Source organism: Coregonus lavaretus, assembly GCF_964263955.1.
Source record: "Coregonus lavaretus genome assembly, chromosome: 16".
Lineage (NCBI taxonomy): Eukaryota > Metazoa > Chordata > Actinopteri > Salmoniformes > Salmonidae > Coregonus > Coregonus lavaretus.
Genome location: NC_140003.1, coordinates 12911563 through 12932281, shown reverse-complemented (window position 1 = coordinate 12932281; position 20719 = coordinate 12911563). Strand labels below are relative to the sequence as shown.

Genomic DNA, 20719 nt, shown 5'->3' with positions numbered 1-20719 from the left:
GTGGTAGCAATGAAGTTATGATACTTATTGCCAAGTCTATTGTACTGTTATTAGAATCTATTGCCCAATCATTATGGTTGGGCAATTTAACCACATGGTTGTGGAATTTAACCACATGGTTTCGAAACTCAAACACACCTCCACAATATGGCCCTTACCCATTTAATAATCTCAGCTTGACCTGTGGTTATTCTACCAAAGGAAAGATTAATAAAGGAAATAATTAGAAGAAAACCCACGCAGACATCATCAGTAGCTAGAGCGCATTCCCGGAGGGATTTCCCACTCAGACTGTGGTCTAGCCAGATGAGCTGAGCTACCATTGATTGGCCTTGCATATCCTGTTGTCAGAGGTTACCAGCCGCCAGCCAGTGATCCGCCCATCAGGTTTATAAACACCTCGTCAGGCCAGGCGTGTGGAATTGGTAGAGTGAAACGTCTGCTTTGTCGCAGGTAGAGGGCTTAGAGGAAGGCTAGTTAAAGCTGTCGGTACATGTTGCTATTCTTGACTCAGTGACCCCAGTATGTAGCCTATGCCTGTATGCTGGCTGTATGAAATGCTTAGAAATCGATTGTTGCTCCTTTAGTGTTTCTATGAAATGTAGTTTAGTGGTGTAAACGTTCTCATCTTTTATGTTTTAATGTCATCTGACTTCTGTTACTGCTCAGTATGGAAGATCTGCAGTTAGTTATGGTGTTATTTGAAGTTTTAGATTTTGAAGCTGTATAAATGCTTCTCCCTTTTTAGTTCCTGGCATTTTCCTTTGCTCTCCACAAAGTTACTCGTCATTAGGAATGTGAGGGTTTGTACACATTATAATCGGTCAAATTTATATTTATTACAATTTAGGCCTTGAAATTGATATACACTGAGTGTACACCTTCCTAATATTGAGTTGCACCCCCTTTTGCCCTCAGAACAGCCTCAATTCGTCAGGGCATGGACTCTACAAAGTGTTCCACAGGGATGCTGGCCCATGTTGACTCCAATTCTTCCCACAGTTGTCAAGTTGGCTGGATGTCCTTTGGGTGGTGGACCATTCTTGATACACACAGGAAACTGTTGAGCATGAAAAACCCAGCAGTGTTGCAGTTCTTGACACACTCAAACCGGTGCGCCTGGCACCTACTACCATACCCCGTTCAAAGGCACTTAAATATTTTGTCTTGCACATTCACCCTCTGAATGGCACACATACACAATCCATGTCTCAATTGTCCCAAGGCTTAAAAATCCTTATTTAACCTGTCTCCTCCCCTTCATCAACACTGATTTGAAGTGGATTTAACAAGTGACATCAATAAGGGATCAAAGCTTTCACCTGGTAAGTCTATGTCATGGAAGGAGCAGGTGTTCCTAATGTTTTGTACACTCAGTGTACAGCTCGCAGTAGCAGTGTGGCAGGGCTGTACCTTGAAAGTTAACATCGGCTCTCTCCCTAAATAGCCCAATACCCTAGAATAGAAAAAAATCTTGTACTCTTCATATCATATAATTGACCTATCTGACCTTTTCCATAGAAATATTATAAATAGTGAGTGTCATAAAGCTTCTTATATCTAGAATCTTATATGTAAGGTTTAGAATAGTTGATAAGTCGAATTAGACTGTGCTGAGCTTCAACAAAGGCCTGCACACCCTGTATCTCTCCAGGGTTGGTAATAACTGCATTACAGTGATGCTATATAGGATCCAAACCCATCATCAGATTATACTTAGACGCTTTGATGTGAAGAATAAACACACACATTATGATAAAGTCATTTAAGGTAACATTCATAAATTGTTCATAGATAATAGTCTACACACCGACTTCGGGTACTATTGCTGACCTCCCTCTATTTAAGAGGGTACAGACTCTCTCTCCTCTATTCTTCAGTGCCTGTGCTATGACCTTGAGTACGTTCCCCTGGTTACCAAATTGATTGTATGTACCGAAGCGGAGCGGTCCAACTGCTTTCAAATTGCCCGAGCTACAGAGAAAAGATAACAACTATATCAATTACTCATAAAGGCCACTTAGAGATGACAATGATATAACTGACTACTATTGCTGTGGATGAAGTGTGTATAGCTGTTTTTAAAGGACATTATTTTGTTTATTTTGTCAGGGAGTTGGTATGACAGACTGCCCAGGGGTTGCAATATTGTTTTCCAATAAAATAACTGATTACATCAAGGGTTCCTCTACTTTTCCTTGTATGCACCAAATGAGTGACTCTGTCTAAATTCACCCAGTTCTTAAATATTTGCTGAACAAAAATATAAACGCCACATGCATCAATTTCAACCATTTTACTGAGTTACAGTTCATATAAGGAAATCAGTCAATTGAAATGAATTAATTAGGCCCTAATCTATGGATTTCACATTACTGGGAATACAGATATGCATCTGTTGGTCACAGATACTTTCGAAAAATGTAGGGGCGTGGATCAGAAAACCAGTCCGTATCTGGTGTGACCACCATTTGCCTCATGCAGCGCGACACATCTCCTTCGCATAGAGTTGATCAGGCTGGTGACTTGTGGCCTGTAGAATATTGTCCCACTCCTCTTCAATGGCTGTGCGAAGTTGCTGGATATTGGCGGGAACTGGAACACACTGTCGTACACAACGATCCAGAGCATCCCAAACATGCTCAATGGGTGACATGTCTGAGGATAAAGGCCATGGAATAACTGGGAAATTTTCAGCTTCCAGGAAGTGTGTACAGATCCTTGCGACATGGGGCCGTTCATTATCATCCGTAATTAATGGCATGACAATGGGCCTCAGGATCTCGTCACGGTATCTCTGTGCATTCAAATTGCCATCGATAAAATGCAATTGTGTTTGTTGTCCGTAGCTTATACCTGCCCATGCCATAACCCCACCGTCACCATGGGGCACTCTGTTCACAAAGTTGACATCAGCAAACCTCTCGGCCACACAACACAATACACGTGGTCTACGGTTGTGAGGCCGGTTGGACGTACTGCCAAATTCTCTAAAACTATGTTGGAGGCAGCTTATGGTAGAGAAATTAACATTAAATTCTCTGGCAACAGCTCTTATGGACATTCCTGCAGTCAGCATGCCAATTGCATGCTCCCTCAAAACTTGAGACGTGTGGCATTGTTGTGTGACAAAACTGCACATTTTTAAAGTGGCCTTTTATTGTCCCCAGCACAAGGTACACCTGTGTAATGCTCATGCTGTTTAATCAGCTTCTTGATATGCCGCACCTGTCAGGTGGATGGATTATATTGGCAAATGAGAAATGCTCACTAACAGGGATGCACAAAATATGAGCAAAATAAGCTTCTTGTGCATATGGAACATTTCTGGGATTTTTTATTTCAGCTCATGAAACATGGGACCAACACTTTACATGTTGCTACACTGAATCACTGGACCTTTAACACTGGATAATCGCAACTAGCTAGCTGCAACCAAATTAACGTTGTTGTTGGCTAATCAGCCTTGAGCTAGCCTTGAGTCAGGCACATCTCCTGGCTATCTACCCCTCTGTCAACCAGACGGGACCTCCTAGAGTCGACACGGAGCACCTGCCGATCCATCATGACTGGTCTGCCGACGTAATCGTCTGTGGTTTCAACAGGCTTCCCGTTGCGACGACCACGAAGATCCATCTGCTAGCCCCGGCCCGCTAGCACATGCAAACTACAACCGTGCTTCCTGCTTGCTGTGCTGAAGCACCAATTTGAACTGCTCTCGGACTCACATATTGCTGTTCACTGGACCTTATGATCACTCAGCTGCACAGCTGATGCCTGCTGGACTGTTCCTTTTTACACGGTACCCTGTCCTGTTTAGCCTCAGCCCAAACTTTATCGCCATTACCAGTTGTTGTCTTAGCTCTCTCTAATAACACCTGTGATTGCTTTATGCCTCTCTCCCATGTCAATATGCCTTGCTTATTGCTGTTCCAGTTAGTTCTTATTATACAATTTCACTGTAGAACCCCAAGTCCCTCTGAAACTGCCTCAAATAGTTCCTTTGTTCCACCCCCCCATACACGCCGAGACCGGCTCAATCGGTGCCTCCAGTGATGCTATCTCTTTCATTGTTACCCAACGCTTAGGTTTACCTCCACTGTACCCATATCCTTCCATATCCTTGTCTGTACATAATGCCCTGAATCTTTTCTACAACGCCCGGAAATCTGCCCCCTTATTCTCTGTACCCAACGCACTAGAAGACCAGTTCTTAAAGCCTTTAGCCGTATCCTTATTCTAGTCCTCCTCTGTTCCTCTGGTGATGTAGAGGCTAACCCAGGCCCTGCAGCCCCCAGTATCACTCCTACTCCCCAGGAGCTATCATTTGTTGACTTCTGTAACCGTAAAAGCCTTGGTATTCTGCACGTTAACATCAGAAGCCTCCTTCCTAAGTTTTAATTATTCACTGCGTTAGCACACTCCGCCAACCCTGATGTTCTAGCAGTGTCTGAATCCTGGCTTAGGAAGGCCACCATTCTGAAATTTCCATCCCCAACTACAACATTTTCCGTCTAGATAGAACTGCCAAAGGGGGTGGAGTTGCAATCTACTGTAGAGATCCTGCAGAGCTCTATCATACTATCCAGGTCTGTGCCCAAACAGTTTGAGCTTCTACTTCTAAAAATCCACCTTTCTGTTTGCTACAGACCCCCCCTCAGCCCCCAGCTGTGCCCTGGACACCATATGTGAATTGATTGCCCCCCATTTATCCTCAGAGTTCATACTGCTTGGTGACCTAAATTGGGATATGCTTAACACCCCAGCCATCCTACAATCCAAACTAGATGCCCTCAATCTCACACAAATTATCAACGAACCTACCAGGTACAACCCTAAATCCATAAACATGGGTACCCTCATAGATATCATCCTGACTAACTTACCCTCTAAATACACCTCTGCTGTCTTCAACCAGGATCTCAGCGATCACTGCCTTATTGCCTGTGTCCGTAATGGGTCCGCGGTCAAACGACCACCCCTCATCACTGTCAAACGCTCCCTAAAACACTTTAGCGAGCAGGCCTTCCTAATTGACCTGGCCCAGGTATCCTGGATGGATATAGATCTCATTCCGTCAGTAGAGGATGCCTGGTTGTTCTTTAAAAGTAATTTCCTCTCAATCTTAAATAAACATGCCCCATTCAAAAAATACAGAACTAAGAACAGATATAGCCCCTGGTTCTCCTCAGACTTGACTGCCCTTGACCAGCACAAAAACATCCTGTGGCGTACTGCATTAGCATCAAATAGCCCCCGCGATATGCAACTTTTTCAGGGAAGTTAGGAACCAATATACACAAGCAGTTAGGAAAGCAAAGGCGAACTTTTTCAAACAGAAATGTGCATCCTGTAGCACTAACTCCAAAAAGTTTTGGGACACTAAAGTCCATGGAGAATAAGAGCACCTCCTCCCAGCTGCCCACTGCACTGAGGCTAGGAAACACTATCACCACCGATAAATCTACAATAATCGAGAATTTCAATAAGCATTTTGCTACGGCTGGCCATGCTTTCCACCTGGCTACCACTACCCCGGCCACCAGCTCTGCACCCTCCGCTGCAACTTGCCCATGCCCCCCCCCCCCCCCCCCCCGCTTCTCCTTCACACAAATTCAGACAGCTGATGTTCTGAAAGAGCTGCAAAATCTGGACCCCTACAAATCATCTGGGCTAGACAATCTGGACCCTTTTTTTCTAAAACTAGCCGCCAAAATTGTCGCAACCCCTATTACTAGCCTGTTCATCCTCTCTTTCGTAACGTCTGAGATCCCCAGAGATTGGAAAGCTGCCGCGGTCATCCCCCTCTTCAAAGGGGGTGACACTCTAGATCCAAACTGTTACAGACCTATATCCATCCTGCCCTGCCTTTCGAAAGTATTTGAAAGCCAAGTTAACAAACAGATCACCGACCATTTCGAATCCCACCGTACCTTCTCCGCTATGCAATCTGGTTTCCGAGCTGGTAATGGGTGCACCTCAGCCACGCTCAAGGTCCTAAACGATAATAGACAGTACTGTGCAGCCGTCTTCATCTTCCTGGCCAAGGCTTTCGACTCTGTCAACCACTGCATTCTTATTGGCAGACTAAATAGCCTTGGTTTCTCAAATGACTGCCTTGCCTGATTCACCAACTACTTCTCAGATAGAGTTCAATGTGTCAAATCGGAGGGCCTGTTGTCTGGACCTATGGCAGTCTCTATGGGGGTGCCACAGGGTTCAATTATTGGGCCGACTCTTTTCTCTGTGTATATCAATGATGTCGCTCTTGCTGCTGGTGACTCTCAGATCCACCTCTATGCAGACGACACCATTTTGTATACATCTGGCCCTTCATTGGACACTGTGTTAACAAACCTCCAAACAAGCTTCAATGCCATATAACACTCCTTCAGTAGCCTCCAACTGCTCTTAAACACTAGTAAAACTAAATGCATGCTCTTCACTCGAACACTGCTGGCACCCGCCCACCCGACTAGAATCACTACTCTCGACGGGTCTGACCTAGAGTATGTGGACAACTACAAATACCTAGGTGTCTGGTTAGACTGTAAACTCTCCTTCCAGACTCGCATTAAGAATCTCCAATCCAAAGTTAAATCTAGAATCGGCTTCCAATTTCGCAACAAGGCCTCCTTCACTCATGCTGCCAAACATGCCCTCGTAAAACTGACTATTCTACCGATCCTTGACTTCAGCGATGTCATTTACAAAATAGCCTCCAACACTCTACTCAGCAAATTGGATGTAGTCTATCACAGTGCCATCCGTTTTGTCACCAAAGCCCCATATACTACCCACCACTGTGACCTGTACGCTCTTGTTGGCTGGTCCTCACTACATATTCGTCGCCAAACCCACTGGCTCCAGGCCATCTATAAATCACTGCTAGGCAAATCCCCGCCTTTTCTTAGCTCATTGGTCACCATAGCAACACCCACCCGTAGTATGCGCTCCAGCAGGTATATCTCACTGGTCATCTCCAAAACCAACACCTCCTTTGGCCGCCGTTCCTTCCAGTTCTCTGCTGCCAATGACTGGAACGAATTGCAAAAATCTCTGAACTGGAGACTCATCTCCCTCACTAACTTTAAGCATCAGTTGTCAGAGCACCTTACCGATCACTGCACCTGTACAGAGCCCATCTGAAATTAGCCCACCTAACTACCCCATATTGTTATTTATTTTGCTCATTTGCACCCCAGTATCTCTATTTGCACATCATCTCTTGCACATCTATCATTCCAGTGTTAATACTAATTGTAATTATTTTGCACTATAGCCTATTTATTGCCTTACCTCCATAACCTGCTACATTTGCACACACTGTATATATATATATTTTCTTTTGTATTTTTGACTTTATGTTTTGTTTTACCCCATATGTAATTCTGTGTTGTTTTTATTGCACTGCTTTGCTTTATCTTGGCCAGGTCGCAGTTGTAAATGAGAACTTGTTCTCAACTGGCTTACCTGGTTAAATAAAGGTGAAATAAAAATAAATAAAAGTTGCGTTTATATTTTTGTTCAGTGTAGTTTATGGAAGCTTTCTGGACTCCATTGATGAAAGTTAAAACATTTTGAATGAGTAGTATAAACAGAAGGCTCTGTTCCATATGCCTGTTATACATGCTTTGTCCAGTATATTTCATTAGCCTTCAAGTCACAGCTGATCTTTTGAAATCAGTTAACTCATATATAAGCTGACCTCAATGGATCATGTGAAAACAAGCTCAATTAGATATGTTTATGGATCTTATTGTAACCGGTTACAGCACGACTGAAAGTTCAAAGGGTAGATGAGATGACGTTAGCCCACTACAGTTGTAATGTTTGAAATCTATAATAGAATGGCTCTGTGCATGTAAAAAGCTGTATCTGCCTTGTGCATAGAAATTGAATATATGATCTAGCTCCTATGGGTACGCTAGCAATGGCTACCTGTCCACCCATTATGCCATCATTGTTTTGAATGGGGAGGCCCGTTCTATAGATTCTATTTCTATGGTCTTGTCATAATGACTGTTTGCCTCCAGGTTAAATGATTGTAGCAGTCTGTGTTGTTGGGAAAAATAAAACGCACTACTCTTTATTTCAAACGGGACGTTGATTTCCAGAAATGTGCCTAGTCTAAAGAACACGTTGTATCATACCGTCACATAAATATCGAGATGGAGATATTGTGATTTGGATACAAATATTTCAATATGTCAAAAATGATGAATGACTTGAGATTGCTGCCCTAACACATGCCACTCCCAAAGTAGCCTCCCAACATTAGACACAGTTAAGTGAACTACTCAAAGCACATGGGGAAGTAGATATGTCCCAAGTGCATCCAACTGATATCCATGTTGAAAAACATTCAATCTTTTCACCAGTAGGGCAATGGAGGTTAGAGACTGATTTTCCTGTTGTTTTGCATGCTTCATTGAATGACTTGCTTTGCTCTACTTGGACGTGTGGTAGAAATGCTTTTAGGTCAAAGGGAAAGACGTGTTATGAAATAGTTGACTTGGGTTGTGGTGTTCACATATCTGAATCTGTGTACAGTTCTCACCCTGTCAATGTTGCAAGACGTCTTACTAGATGAGGACACTCAAAAGACTATTGCTGCAATTGGGGATAAGACCATGAGGTCAAACTAACATGACACCACTTAAGCGTTAGAGTGCACTTTCTGTTTTGTTGATAGTAAGGCTATTCCAACTTGGAAAAATAACTGCTTTATTACATCATTTTTTGATTACTTTATTATTCTATAAGTTAGTATTTCCATGGTAATTCCAGCATTCTAACCTTATTAAATGGGTTTGAGAAGGAGATGTTGTTGTCCATGAAGTGGTTGTTTTTGACCATATTGTTCCCAAATCCACCCACTAAAAGAATCAAGGACATTTGCATAAATGTCATTCAGTCAGTGCTCATTAATTTACTAAAATAACGACACAAAGTTAGACTTACTTACTGTATATGTCTGGCAGTACAGCTGGAGCCTGTTCATCTGTTAAGTGATTGAGTCTAGATGCATATCTCCAAGATGCATTTTGCAGTCAGTTCATGACTCCATGGAATTTATTATTGGTAAAACAAGCTGAACTTATAAAACTTTTGGCCAGTAAAACCCAGCTTCTGTATCTTGTGCTGTTGATGAATCTGATTGCCTGAGAACATCTGGCAATTCTACGGCTTTTAGCATAGAACTTCACTTTTAGAAATCTGTTTAATTGCAAACCTAGCTCTGCATCTGCCAAATTCAAATTTCTCAGGATCTGAGAGGATTTAGATTAGCTGAAGGGCTGTATTCATTTTCTGGATTCATGGTGTTCTGTCTAGCCTGGGTGCCTGACTATTTCTGCAGCCATACTAAAACACAACATCGTTTGGCAAGTCAATGACAAGTTGTTTTTAAACAGAATAGCACCCAGGCCAGGTTCGGTCTGACTAAACGATCCTGGAGTAAATTATCCTGGCACCCCCATAGGGTTCTGGTCAAAGGTAGTGCACTATATAGGGAAAAGGTTGCCATTTGGGACACAACCACATTCATAACATTGTTAGCTGCTGGTGAACAGAATGGTGCCTTCGTTTTGGGAGACAAGCTGGTACAGTGTTTTACTACATTATGTACTGTACGTTGTTGGCAGTAATGGGTTAATGAATAAAGTTGAAAAGGACCACTAGAGGGCATAGGGATCATGAGAAGTATTAGCCTATGTATCCTTTTTTTCCATCCCTAAACATTCTCCATCCACATTTTTAAAATCTTATATCACAAATGTGTGGGCCATTGCACATGAATCTACTGATCAAGTCTTGTTACTGAATGTGGCCCTCTGTTTTAGAATACATAGTATGCTGCTGTGTCTGTGTTGTGTAGGCTATGTAGAGAGGCCATCGGAGGAGCCCGGCTGGGGCAGGCTGGAGCTGGCAGCGGTCATCCTGGTTCCCTCTGCCCTGCTGTGTGTGAGCATCCTGCTGGGGGTGTGTGTGATGCAGGGCCAGCTCTGTGCCTACAACAGGGCCCACAAGAATGACGTGGACGAGCCCCTGGATGACCAGAGTCTCATGTCCCCCGACAAGTGTATTAAAGACCTCATCTACGACATGAGCACGTCAGGCTCAGGCTCTGGTAAGAGAGAGTATATAAATGCATTTACAGTCATAGAAATAGAATCACTAGAACGGACATCCCTTTTCAAGTCAATGGGTCTGTAATGGTGATTCCATTTAGGCGCACACCAGAGGAGAGCAGGTAATGGTGCTATGATAGATAGACCTCATAGTGAGTGTAGTGTTTTGAATCAATTTGCTGTTTTAATATTGAACACCATTTTATTTGCTTGATATGGCCACATTGGGCAGGAAGTGAGAGGCAGATCGTTTGTAACACGAAATCCTGATTTAGTTTTTGTTTCACAGGGCTGCCGCTGCTGGTACAGCGGACAATAGCTCGGACCATCGTGCTGCAGGAGACCATTGGGAAGGGCCGCTTCGGGGAGGTGTGGCGAGGGAAGTGGCGAGGGGAGGACGTGGCGGTGAAGATCTTTTCATCCCGAGACGAGAGGTCCTGGTTCAGAGAGGCAGAGATCTACCAGACCATCATGCTCCGACACGAGAACATCCTGGGATTCATCGCAGCCGATAACAAGGGTACTTATTGACACAATTTCAGAGTCCCAAATGGCACCCTGTTCCCTATTAAGTGCACTACTTTTGACCAGGGTCATCTCTATTGTTTTGACCATGTGAGACCAACGTTCTCAATAAGACTGTACACATACACTAACCCCAGGTGTATGCCCTCTGCTGTTTGTGTTGCAGATAACGGCTCTTGGACTCAGCTGTGGCTGGTGTCAGAGTACCACGAGCACGGCTCTCTGTTTGACTACCTGAACAGGTACACTTTGTCTGTGGACGGCATGATCGTCCTGGCCTTGTCCATCACCAGCGGCCTGGCACACCTCCACATGGAGATCATTGGCACTCAGGGTGAGGGACTGGCACCGCAATCCTCTCTGACTAGATCGGGCACTACAGCTCCCAGGTCCTAGCCACAGCTCCACAGATATACCATGCCCTAGGCTCTTATTTGTAGTGCATTATAGTAGCCTCCAATCCAGTACCAACTGCAGACCTGTGTATCTGTCAATCTAGTGTTGCAATGATGCCATTCCCGCTATAGATAATCTTTTTAACATCCCACAGGATTGACATGTATTTATTTACGAAAGGTCAGAAGATTACTCACTGTGACTAGGTGAGGGCCTCCTACTGTAACAAAGCACTAACAGCAGAAAATCCTCTTTCATGGAGCGCTTTCTTATTCTTTGAAAAGCTACACTCCCAAGCACACTTCTTTGTGTTGCTAGTTACATGCTGTAGTGACCTTGTCACATTCAGAACCAAAGCCCTACTTCTATAATTACAATATAACACGTACTGTATTTTCTTCTGAATGGGGTTTCTTTGTATCAGATGTTTACACAGTACTACTGTTAATCGATTGTTAGCACCGGACGTCTGTTTTGCAAGGGTCATAAAACAGTGACCACAAACATCAATCCATGTATCCTGTTAGCAAGTTATTGAAATGACTGTATTGTAATATGTACATCTATTATTCTATTTTGCAAACCCCATGTGTCACGTTAGCAAGTTGAAATAACATGTAATATAACTATGATTTGGGATCTGTCTTACAGGGAAACCTGCCATTGCCCACAGAGACATCAAGTCTAAAAACATCCTGGTGAAGAAGAATGGGACAGCTGTCATAGCAGACCTGGGATTGGCTGTGAAACACGACTCCAGCACCAACACCATCGACATACCGTCCAATCACAGAGTAGGAACAAAGAGGTAACTAGGCAGCTTTTACCTGAGAGAAGAGAGACAAGAGCAATGACGGAGCATGGGCATGTTTATTGGCCACTTTGATCTACCTCTTATTTAAATATTAATATTTTATATTTATATGTCCTTTTAGAGAGATGGAGGGAGAAATATTGGGACGATGATCAGGAAGGTCTCACATTGACTTTGAGTACGTCCCAAAAGCCACAGCTCTTATCTAAAGTAGTGTACTAGGGAATAGGGTGCCATTTGGTACACACACCAAGTCTTTACCTCATATCACTCGCCCTCGTTTTGTTTAGGAAATTGATGGCTAACCGACAGGTATCCCCTTCCACATGCTCTCTCCATCATTCAGAGTTCCTTTTTTTAGGGCCACCATATGCTTTGCTTGTAAACTGTAAACATAGTGATGGGACCGCAGCTCACATGGAGCCCTGTCTCTATAATAATAAAATGACTCTGTGTATCTCTGTGTGCCTGCTGCCTGTCTGTGTATCTCTGCCAGGACATTGAGTCTTCTTCTTCTAAAGGACAGATGCATCATTGTTTACTCTCTCACCCTAAAACCCAGTTAATTAGGAGTTAACAAGTGTATCCTCTCTCTTGGCAGGTACATGGCCCCAGAACTGCTGGATGACACGATCAATATGAGCAGCTTTGAGTCATTCAAGCGGGCCGACATCTACTCCCTGGGCCTGGTGTTCTGGGAACTGGCACGGAGGTGCTCCGTCAGGGGTAAGTTATTCAACTCTTAGTACAAAAGCAACCTGAAGCAAATAAAATTGAAGTCTCCAGACTGTGGAACTAATGCACTCCTAGAAATGACACTATTTAACCAGGGCACCTCTATATAGGGAATAGGGTGCCATTTGGGACACATATCAAGTTATTTAACTCTTAGTACAAAAGCAACCTGAAACAAATTTAAATGGAAGTGTCCAGTCTGCAGCTAATGCACTGAAATAAATTACACTAGAGAAGTGACTGATGCAGTTATTGGGTAGGTAACTCAAATTACTTGAATCAGTGATTCATCATTTTATAAATATTAAAGGTACAGCACAGTCAACCTATTTCCCCAAAAAAATTTGCCTGAATGACCAAAACATCACCCATAATATTTGTACACTATTAAAATGCTCAGAATTGAAGATACTGCACCTTTTCTCTCATCTCTAACGATCAGGAAGCCTGAAAGAACAGGCGGAGTGGTCAGGGAGCTTATATTCATGAGCTCGCCTTGACTGACAGCTTTTTGAAACACCCTTGTAGTCGTTGCCAGGTAACAAGGTAAACAATGGGCCAAAAAAACAATGACAACTACGTGCCATTTTCAAGGGATTGTTATATGTTATAACTATTTGGTTTTAATATCATCACCTCTTGAAGAGCATAGTCAGAACTACACGTTTCTGATTATCTGATTACATTTATCTCTATCATCAGAGTTATACAACATGTAACTGCATGCTTTTCATGATCAGTAAACATCAATTGATCCTCGTCCTGGTACAGTTGTCAGTTGTGTTAGAAATTGCGTAATTCAAATCTGGTATTGGAATAAGAATCAAGAGATCTTCAATCCAAGCTTAATTTATTATATGCAAAATGTATGTATGATAAGTATGAAGGTTCGTATATACGGGTCCACTGAAATACCACGCAGGGCACTCAGTTAACTAATCCATTGTTCTAAGTTCTTCTTAAAATACTCTGACAGAAATCCTCCACTTCTTCTGTTGGCCAACCAGAGCAAAGGACTGAGTGTGGTCCAGACTCCATTTCAGCCAATCCGTTCCATTTGTTACAAGGCATAGTTGCTATGATAATAACCTGCGGAGTCAGCACCGAAAATACACAAAATCCACTGTAGCCAGGTTCAAGGACAGTTTCACAGACATCAAAGAGAGAGTGTTCTTATCAGCCTGTTATGTGAAACAATCCATATCAGTACAGTGCTCCTCATTAATGCATTCCTTCCAAGCTATTCATCACATACAAATCCAATTAAAAAATAAAACCCATCAGTTGGACTACTGTCATCACCACTATAGAAGCAAAGCAAATATAGCCTAGCCATCTAGTTTATCCCCTGAAAGTTAGCTTGTTAACTAGCCAACTGCACTTGATCTGTTATTAGCTAGCTAGCCAATTTGACGTGGTCCATCAATCAATGTATCATGAAAAGCATGAAGTTACTTGCTGTGTAACTCTGACAGGCCTATAGCTAAATGTTCGCAATTGTTTTGGATGGAATAATCACAAATGAGTAGTTCTGACTATGCTCTTCAAGAGGTGACGATATTACAAACAAATAAAAAACAGCACGCAGTTGTCAATGGTTGTAGCGGAGCTTAGTGTCTCCTTGCCCCCCAGCAGGAAAATCGAATGCTCTGCACCTTATTGTGATGTTTTATTCATAATGACCTATAGTATAAGTTACCCCATTTTCTCTGCAAAATTCTCTCATGGTCAACAGAGCTGATCATGGACTGTTGGGTATCAGACAAACAGCAGCAATACACAATTGCATTTCTATTGTTTTGTAATTACACTGAACAAAAATATAAATGCAACATGCAACAATTTCAAAGATTTTACTGAGTTACAGTTCATATAAGGAAATCAGTCAATTGAAATAAATTCATTAGGCCAAAATCTATGGATTTCATATGACTGAGCAGGGGCGCAGTCATGGGTGGGCCTGGGAGGGCATATGAAATCCAGTCAGTATCTGGTGTGACCACCATTTGCCTCATGCGCGACACCTCCTTCGCATAGAGTTGATTAGGCTGTTGATTGTGGCCTGTGGAATGTTGTCCCACTCCTCTTCAATGGCTGTGCCAAGTTGATGGATATTGGTGGGAATTGGAACACGCTGTCTTACACGCCTATCCAGAGCATCCCAAACATGCTCAATGGGTGACATGTCTGGTGAGTATAAAGGCGATGGAAGAACTGGGACATTTTCAGCTTCCAGCAATTGTGTACGGATCCTTGCGACATGGGGCCGTGCATTATCATGCTTAAACATGAGGTGATGGTGGCGGATGAATGGCACGACAATGGGCCTCAGGATCACGTCACGGTATCTCTGTGCATTCAAACTGCTATCGATAAAATGCAATTGTTTGTTGTCTGTAGCTTATGCCTGCCCATACCATAACCCCACCGTCACCATGGTGCACTCTGTCCACAACGTTGACATTAGCAAACCGCTCGCCCACACAACGCCATACAAACCAGGATTCATCCGTGAAGAGCACACTTCTCCAGCGTGCCAGTGGCCATCGAAGGTGAGCATTTGTCCACTGAAGTCGGTTACGACGCCGAACTGCAGTCAGGCCAAGACCCTGGTGAGGATGATAAGCACGCAGATAAGCTTCCCTGGGAGGTTTCTGACAATTTGTTCAGAAATTATTTGGTTGTGCAAACCCACAGTTTCACCAGCTGTCCGGGTTACTGGTCTCAGACGATCCCGCAGGTGAAGAAACCGGATGTGGAGGTCCTGGGCTGGCGTGGTTACACGTGGTCTGCGGTCGTGAGGCCGGTTGGACGTACTGCCAAATTGTCTAAAACGATGTTGGAGGTGGCTTATTGTCACACCCTGACCTTTAAATGCCTGTTGTTTCTCGTTGGTTTGGTCAGGGTGTGAATTTCTATGTATAGATTCTATGTTATTGTATTTCTATGTTGGCCGGGTGTGGTTCCCAATCAGAGGCAGCTGTCGATCGTTGTCTCTGATTGGGGATCATACTTAGGTAGCCATTTTGCCTACCTATGTTGTGGGATCTTGACGCTTGTTTGTGTGTAGCCATTGTGAGCTTCACGTTACGTTGCTTTTGTTGTTTTGTCGGTGTTTAATTAATAAATAAACATGTATGCATTCCACGCTGCACCTTGGTCCAATCCTGTACTCAACAAACGTGACAGAAGATCCCACCACCAACGGACGAAGCAACGTGCCCAGGAGGAGCAAACACCCTGGACACAGCGGGAAGCAACCTTGGTAGATGTCCTCCTCGGTTGGGGGAAAATTACCGAGAGCAGGAGAGCTTCCTTCAAAAGGAGGCGCTGCAGGATGCCCGTAGGGAGAAGGAATTAGTGGATGCACGGAGAGAGGAGCTGGCCAGGCAACAGAAGGAGCGTGTGTTCATTGAGGAACCTAGTTATGCGGAGATACGTAGTGTCACCAGTGCGCCTTCACAGTCCAGTGCGTCCTGTGCCAGCACCCCGCACGTGTCGTGCGAAAGTGGGCATCCAGCCAGGATGGGTTGTGCCAGCTTTACACTCCAGACCTCCAGTACGCCTCCACGGTCCAGTATATCCTGCTCCGGTTCTACGCACTGTGTCACCAGTGCGCCTCCCCAGCCCGGTACGCCCCGTACCTGCTCCCCGCACCAAACTAGTGGTGTGTGTATCCAGTCCGGTACGGCCCATACCTGCTCCTCGCACCAAACCAGTGGTGCGTGTCGCCAGCCCGGTACGCCCCGTGCCTGCTCCTCGCACCAGCCCAGTGGTGCGTGTCGCCAGCCCGGTACGCCCGTGCCTGCTCCTCGCACCAGACCAGTGGTGCGTGTCTCCAGTCCGGCACGGCCCGTGCCTGCTCCTCGCACCAGACCAGTGGTGCGTGTTCCCAGTCCGGCACAGCCCGTGCCTGCTCCTCGCACCAGACCAGTGGTGCGTGTTCCCAGTCCGGCACAGCCCGTGCCTGCTCCTCGCACCAGACCAGTGGTGCGTGTTCCCAGTCCGGCACGGCCCGTGCCTGCTCCTCGCACCAGACCAGTGGTGCGTGTTCCCAGCCCGGTGCGGCCCATGTCTGTTCCTCGCACCAGACCAGTGGTGCGTGTTCCCAGCCCGGTGCGGCCCATGCCTGTTCCTCGCACCAGACCAGTGGTGTGTGTCCCCAGCCTGGTACGGCTGGTGCCAGAGCAGTCCGCTCCACTGGTTCCCAGTCCAGCTCTGGTCAGCTGCTCCACTCCAGTGCCAGAGCTGTCTGCTCCACCGGTGCCCAGTCCAGCTCCGGTCAGCAGCTCCACTCCAGAACCAGACGTCAACCCCTCTCCAGGGTCGGGGCCTCCCACACCAGGGTCCAGACAGGGCTTGGTGCATCGTGGGAGGACTGAGAGGGGAAGCATCATGCCGAGGTCCAGACCGGACCAGGGATGCAACGGGGAGGCAGTAAGGGAGAGGACGTCAGGCCCGGAGCCGGAGCCGCCACCGAGGCTAGATGCCCACCCGGACCCTCCCCTGTTAAGTTAGGTTTTGCGGCTGGAGTCCGCACCTTTTTGGGGGGGGTACTGTCACGCCCTAACCTTTTTTAAATGCCTGTTGTTTCTCGTTGGTTTGGTCAGGGTGTGACTTTCTATGTATAGATTCTATGTTATTGTATTTCTATGTTGGCCGGGTGTGGTTCCCAATCAGAGGCAGCTGTCGATCGTTGTCTCTGATTGGGGATCATACTTAGGTAGCCATTTTGCCTACCTATGTTGTGGGATCTTGACTCTTGTTTGGCTTGTTTTTTTTTTTGGGGGGGGGGGGGGGGGGTAGATCAGCTTAATATTGCAGATAGATTGTAACTTCCATCAATGTAATTGTCTGCATCACTTCCAATCCCCCATGTTTTTTTTATATATATATACTCCCCTTTATTACTTTTCAACCCCACCATCCTTTCCCTACTTGGGGTAAATTAGTGAACAACAATGCCCAGGCCTCTACTTCCAGCCTATACTTACTATCTACACCTTATGGACACAGTCAATTTTACAATATTTATATTTTATTTATTTTTGCTTCTACTCTCAACCTCTCCGATCATTTTCATGATGTCCATCCGGTTTGCTTCTATATGCCATATCTTTCTAACTGTGCTCTTTCCCAAAAGCTCCCAACATACAACCTATATACTTATTATGGACACAGTATGCTTACATTATTAGTTATCTTGTTATTATTTGTTATTAGTCCCATCCTTCAACTCCATTCAACACCTCCCATCTCTTAACACCATCCATATAGGATTTCTATTTGCCATATATATTTCAACCGTACTGTGATGTTTTACAAAAGTTCTGAACCTTTCTGTTCTCATTGCTTCTACAGATTGTGATTTAAAAATAAACATTTTTGCTAAAAGTATTATTATATTATTGATCGACTGACTATGACTTTTCAGATCACCCAGTAATGCTATCTGCAAGGTTAGCTCCAGGTAAATATTGCAATCCTTTAGCCATTCCTGGACCTGTGTCCAAAAACAAGCTACAAATGGACAGAACCAAAACAAATGATCTAATGATTCTGTCTCTTCACAGCAAAATCTGCAGAGCTGGGAAGATTGTATCCCCCATATAAATAACATTCTATTGGTAGCAATAATTTAATATAATAATTTAAATTGTAAGATTCTAATTTTTGAATCCGGTGTCGTTTTGCGTGTCAGTTCATAAACACTATGCCATGGGATCGGTACGTCAAAAATCTCTTCCCAACTATTTTGCAATTTATATGGGACGGCTGTCAATCCTTTGGTCCTTAAGTGAAACTGATATACTTTTTTATTTATCACAGTTTTCCTTAACCAATTATGTTATTTAATGCAAGGCCGACAGACAAGTTCCTTACTTTCTCCCCCTTCCACATTCCTCTTCCACTTTTGCGGTAAGGCTGCAATTATTTGGTTGTAATTTTGGGTAGAGCAGACATTTCCATATGTTTTTGTTAGCTGCATGTGTGACATAATTCCACCAGTCCTACCGATGATGACATTTACGAAGATTATACCCTTTTTTAAACATTTATTTTTTGACAAAGGTTTTTTGTCAATTAGTAAATTAGACATTTCCCAACATTTTCCTTAATGATACATAAAATATTACCATATAATTCCCCCCTTTGGGACATTCCAACAATGTCCCAAATAATACAAAGATTAATTTTTTTATGAATGTAAGCATGCGCATTTACTTATCTTATCCTTGCCATATGTGGTTACTTTTCATATGCATATATTTAAACCAATATATATTCCTCATTGTTTGACCCATCCTGATGAGGACCCAGAGCCCAGTCAGGTATTGGATACAAGTTTGGAAGGTTTTCCTCTAAATTAACCTCCAAGTTTTTCTATTAGGCTTTGTAACCATGGCAGGCCCATCCACCCCCAGGAACAACTTCATACAAACATTCAGGATTCCCAAATTCCCAAAATGTCCCATATTTATTTACCTACTGTCATGACGCTCCCTGAACTGGGTGTATTTCTTTATAAACAATGCTCCCCACTTTTGTTTAGTTATAGCATTTCCCATATATGTGTTAGTATCCTATCACATCAACATATGCAACTTTGTCTTAACAATAATATCTAGGACAGGGGTGTCAAACGTGCGGGCCGGATCAGGCCCGCAAACAGGTTTAATCCGGCCCGCGAGATGATTAAAATAAAATAAAAAAATAAAAAACATTGCACTGCAATTTTTCAATTAAATAAACTGCTGTTCCAATTGCGTCCACTGGATGGCGCAATAACAATTGTGTTAAGCAAGCAAACTGTTTATACCGGGGCAGAGCAAGTAGGTCAAGCACGTGCAGCCAATGAGCTACTTTGTTTTGCCCGCGATATTTATTACGGCTTCTACTTTTAACATTATGTGCTTTGGCACCCTCATTGCCCCAATATGTCTCTGTCAAAAAAGAGAAGTGGACGCAGAGTGCAGAGTGTTCCAAGAAAAATTGTCATCCTATTTAATCACGGAATTGAATGGGAAAGCTGTATGTTTGGTGTGTTCAGAGCATGTTGCAGTGCTGAAAGAATATAACCTTCGTCGCCACTATGTGAGTCTTCATGCCGACAAATATGACAACTTTCAAGGACAGCGGAGATGAGAGAAGGTGAATGAACTGTTGGCGGGTCTGAAGAAACAGCAGTCTGTGTTTACTCACAGCCGAGACATCAGTGACGCTGCAGTGAAAGCTAGCTACCTCATTGCTAATGAAATCGCAGTGGCTTCAAAACCATTTAGTGAAGGTGAATTTGTAAAAACATGCATGATGAAGGCAGCGGAGATTGTGTGCCCTGAAAAGCGGCAGGCTTTTGCAAATATCAGCCTGACAAGAAACACAGTTGCAGACAGGATTTCCGATCTTTCAGTGGATTTGGACAGCCAGTTGAAGCAAAAAGTAAAGTCATTTATTGCGTTTTCCGTTGCAATTGATGAAAGCACGGACATTACAGATGTTGCACAACTGGCCATTTTTTCATCCGCGGAGTTGATGACACATTGACCGTCACTGAGGAGTTCGTGGAGTTGGTGCCGATGACAGATACAACGACAGCAGCTGATATTTTTACCGCACTCGTCGGTGCGCTGGACAGGGTCGGAGTGGACTGGTCCCGCGCTGTCAGCCTGGCTACAGATGGTGCGCCCTCAATGATCGGGAAAAAAGCAGGCGTTGTGACAGAGTTCAGAGAGAAAGTGCAATCTGCAAATGGAGGACGTGATTTTTTGACTTTTCACTGTATTTTGCACCAGGAGGCTTTGTGTTGCAAGTCATTAAAGATGGATAACGTCATGAAGGTGGTCATCCAAACTGTTAATTTCATCTGATCCAGAAGCCTGAATCACCGTCAGTTTGACAGCCTTCTCAGAGAGAAAGACCACATCTATGGCCTGCCATACCACACTGAGGTAAGATGGTTAAGCCGAGGTGCTGTGCTGAGGCGTTTCTTTGATTTACGAGAAGAAATTGAACAGTTCATGGAAGAAAAGGGCAAACCAGTGTTAGAATTTCATTCCGCAGAATGGATGCCGGACCTTGAATTTATGGTGGATGTTACAGAGCACCTGAATAACTT

General features: G+C 44.1%; 1 pseudogene across 1 annotated transcript in view; it reads left to right on the top strand.

Moving 5' to 3' along the window:
* The window catches only part of LOC311143398 (activin receptor type-1C-like), a 55097-nt pseudogene that overhangs the window by 13959 nt on the left and 20419 nt on the right, over nt 1–20719 (top strand). Inside the window, exons 3-6 of the transcript in view lie at nt 9881–10132; nt 10423–10992; nt 11706–11862; nt 12470–12594. The product of the transcript in view is annotated as an activin receptor type-1C-like (transcript). The remainder of the gene's footprint in view (nt 1–9880; nt 10133–10422; nt 10993–11705; nt 11863–12469; nt 12595–20719) is intronic.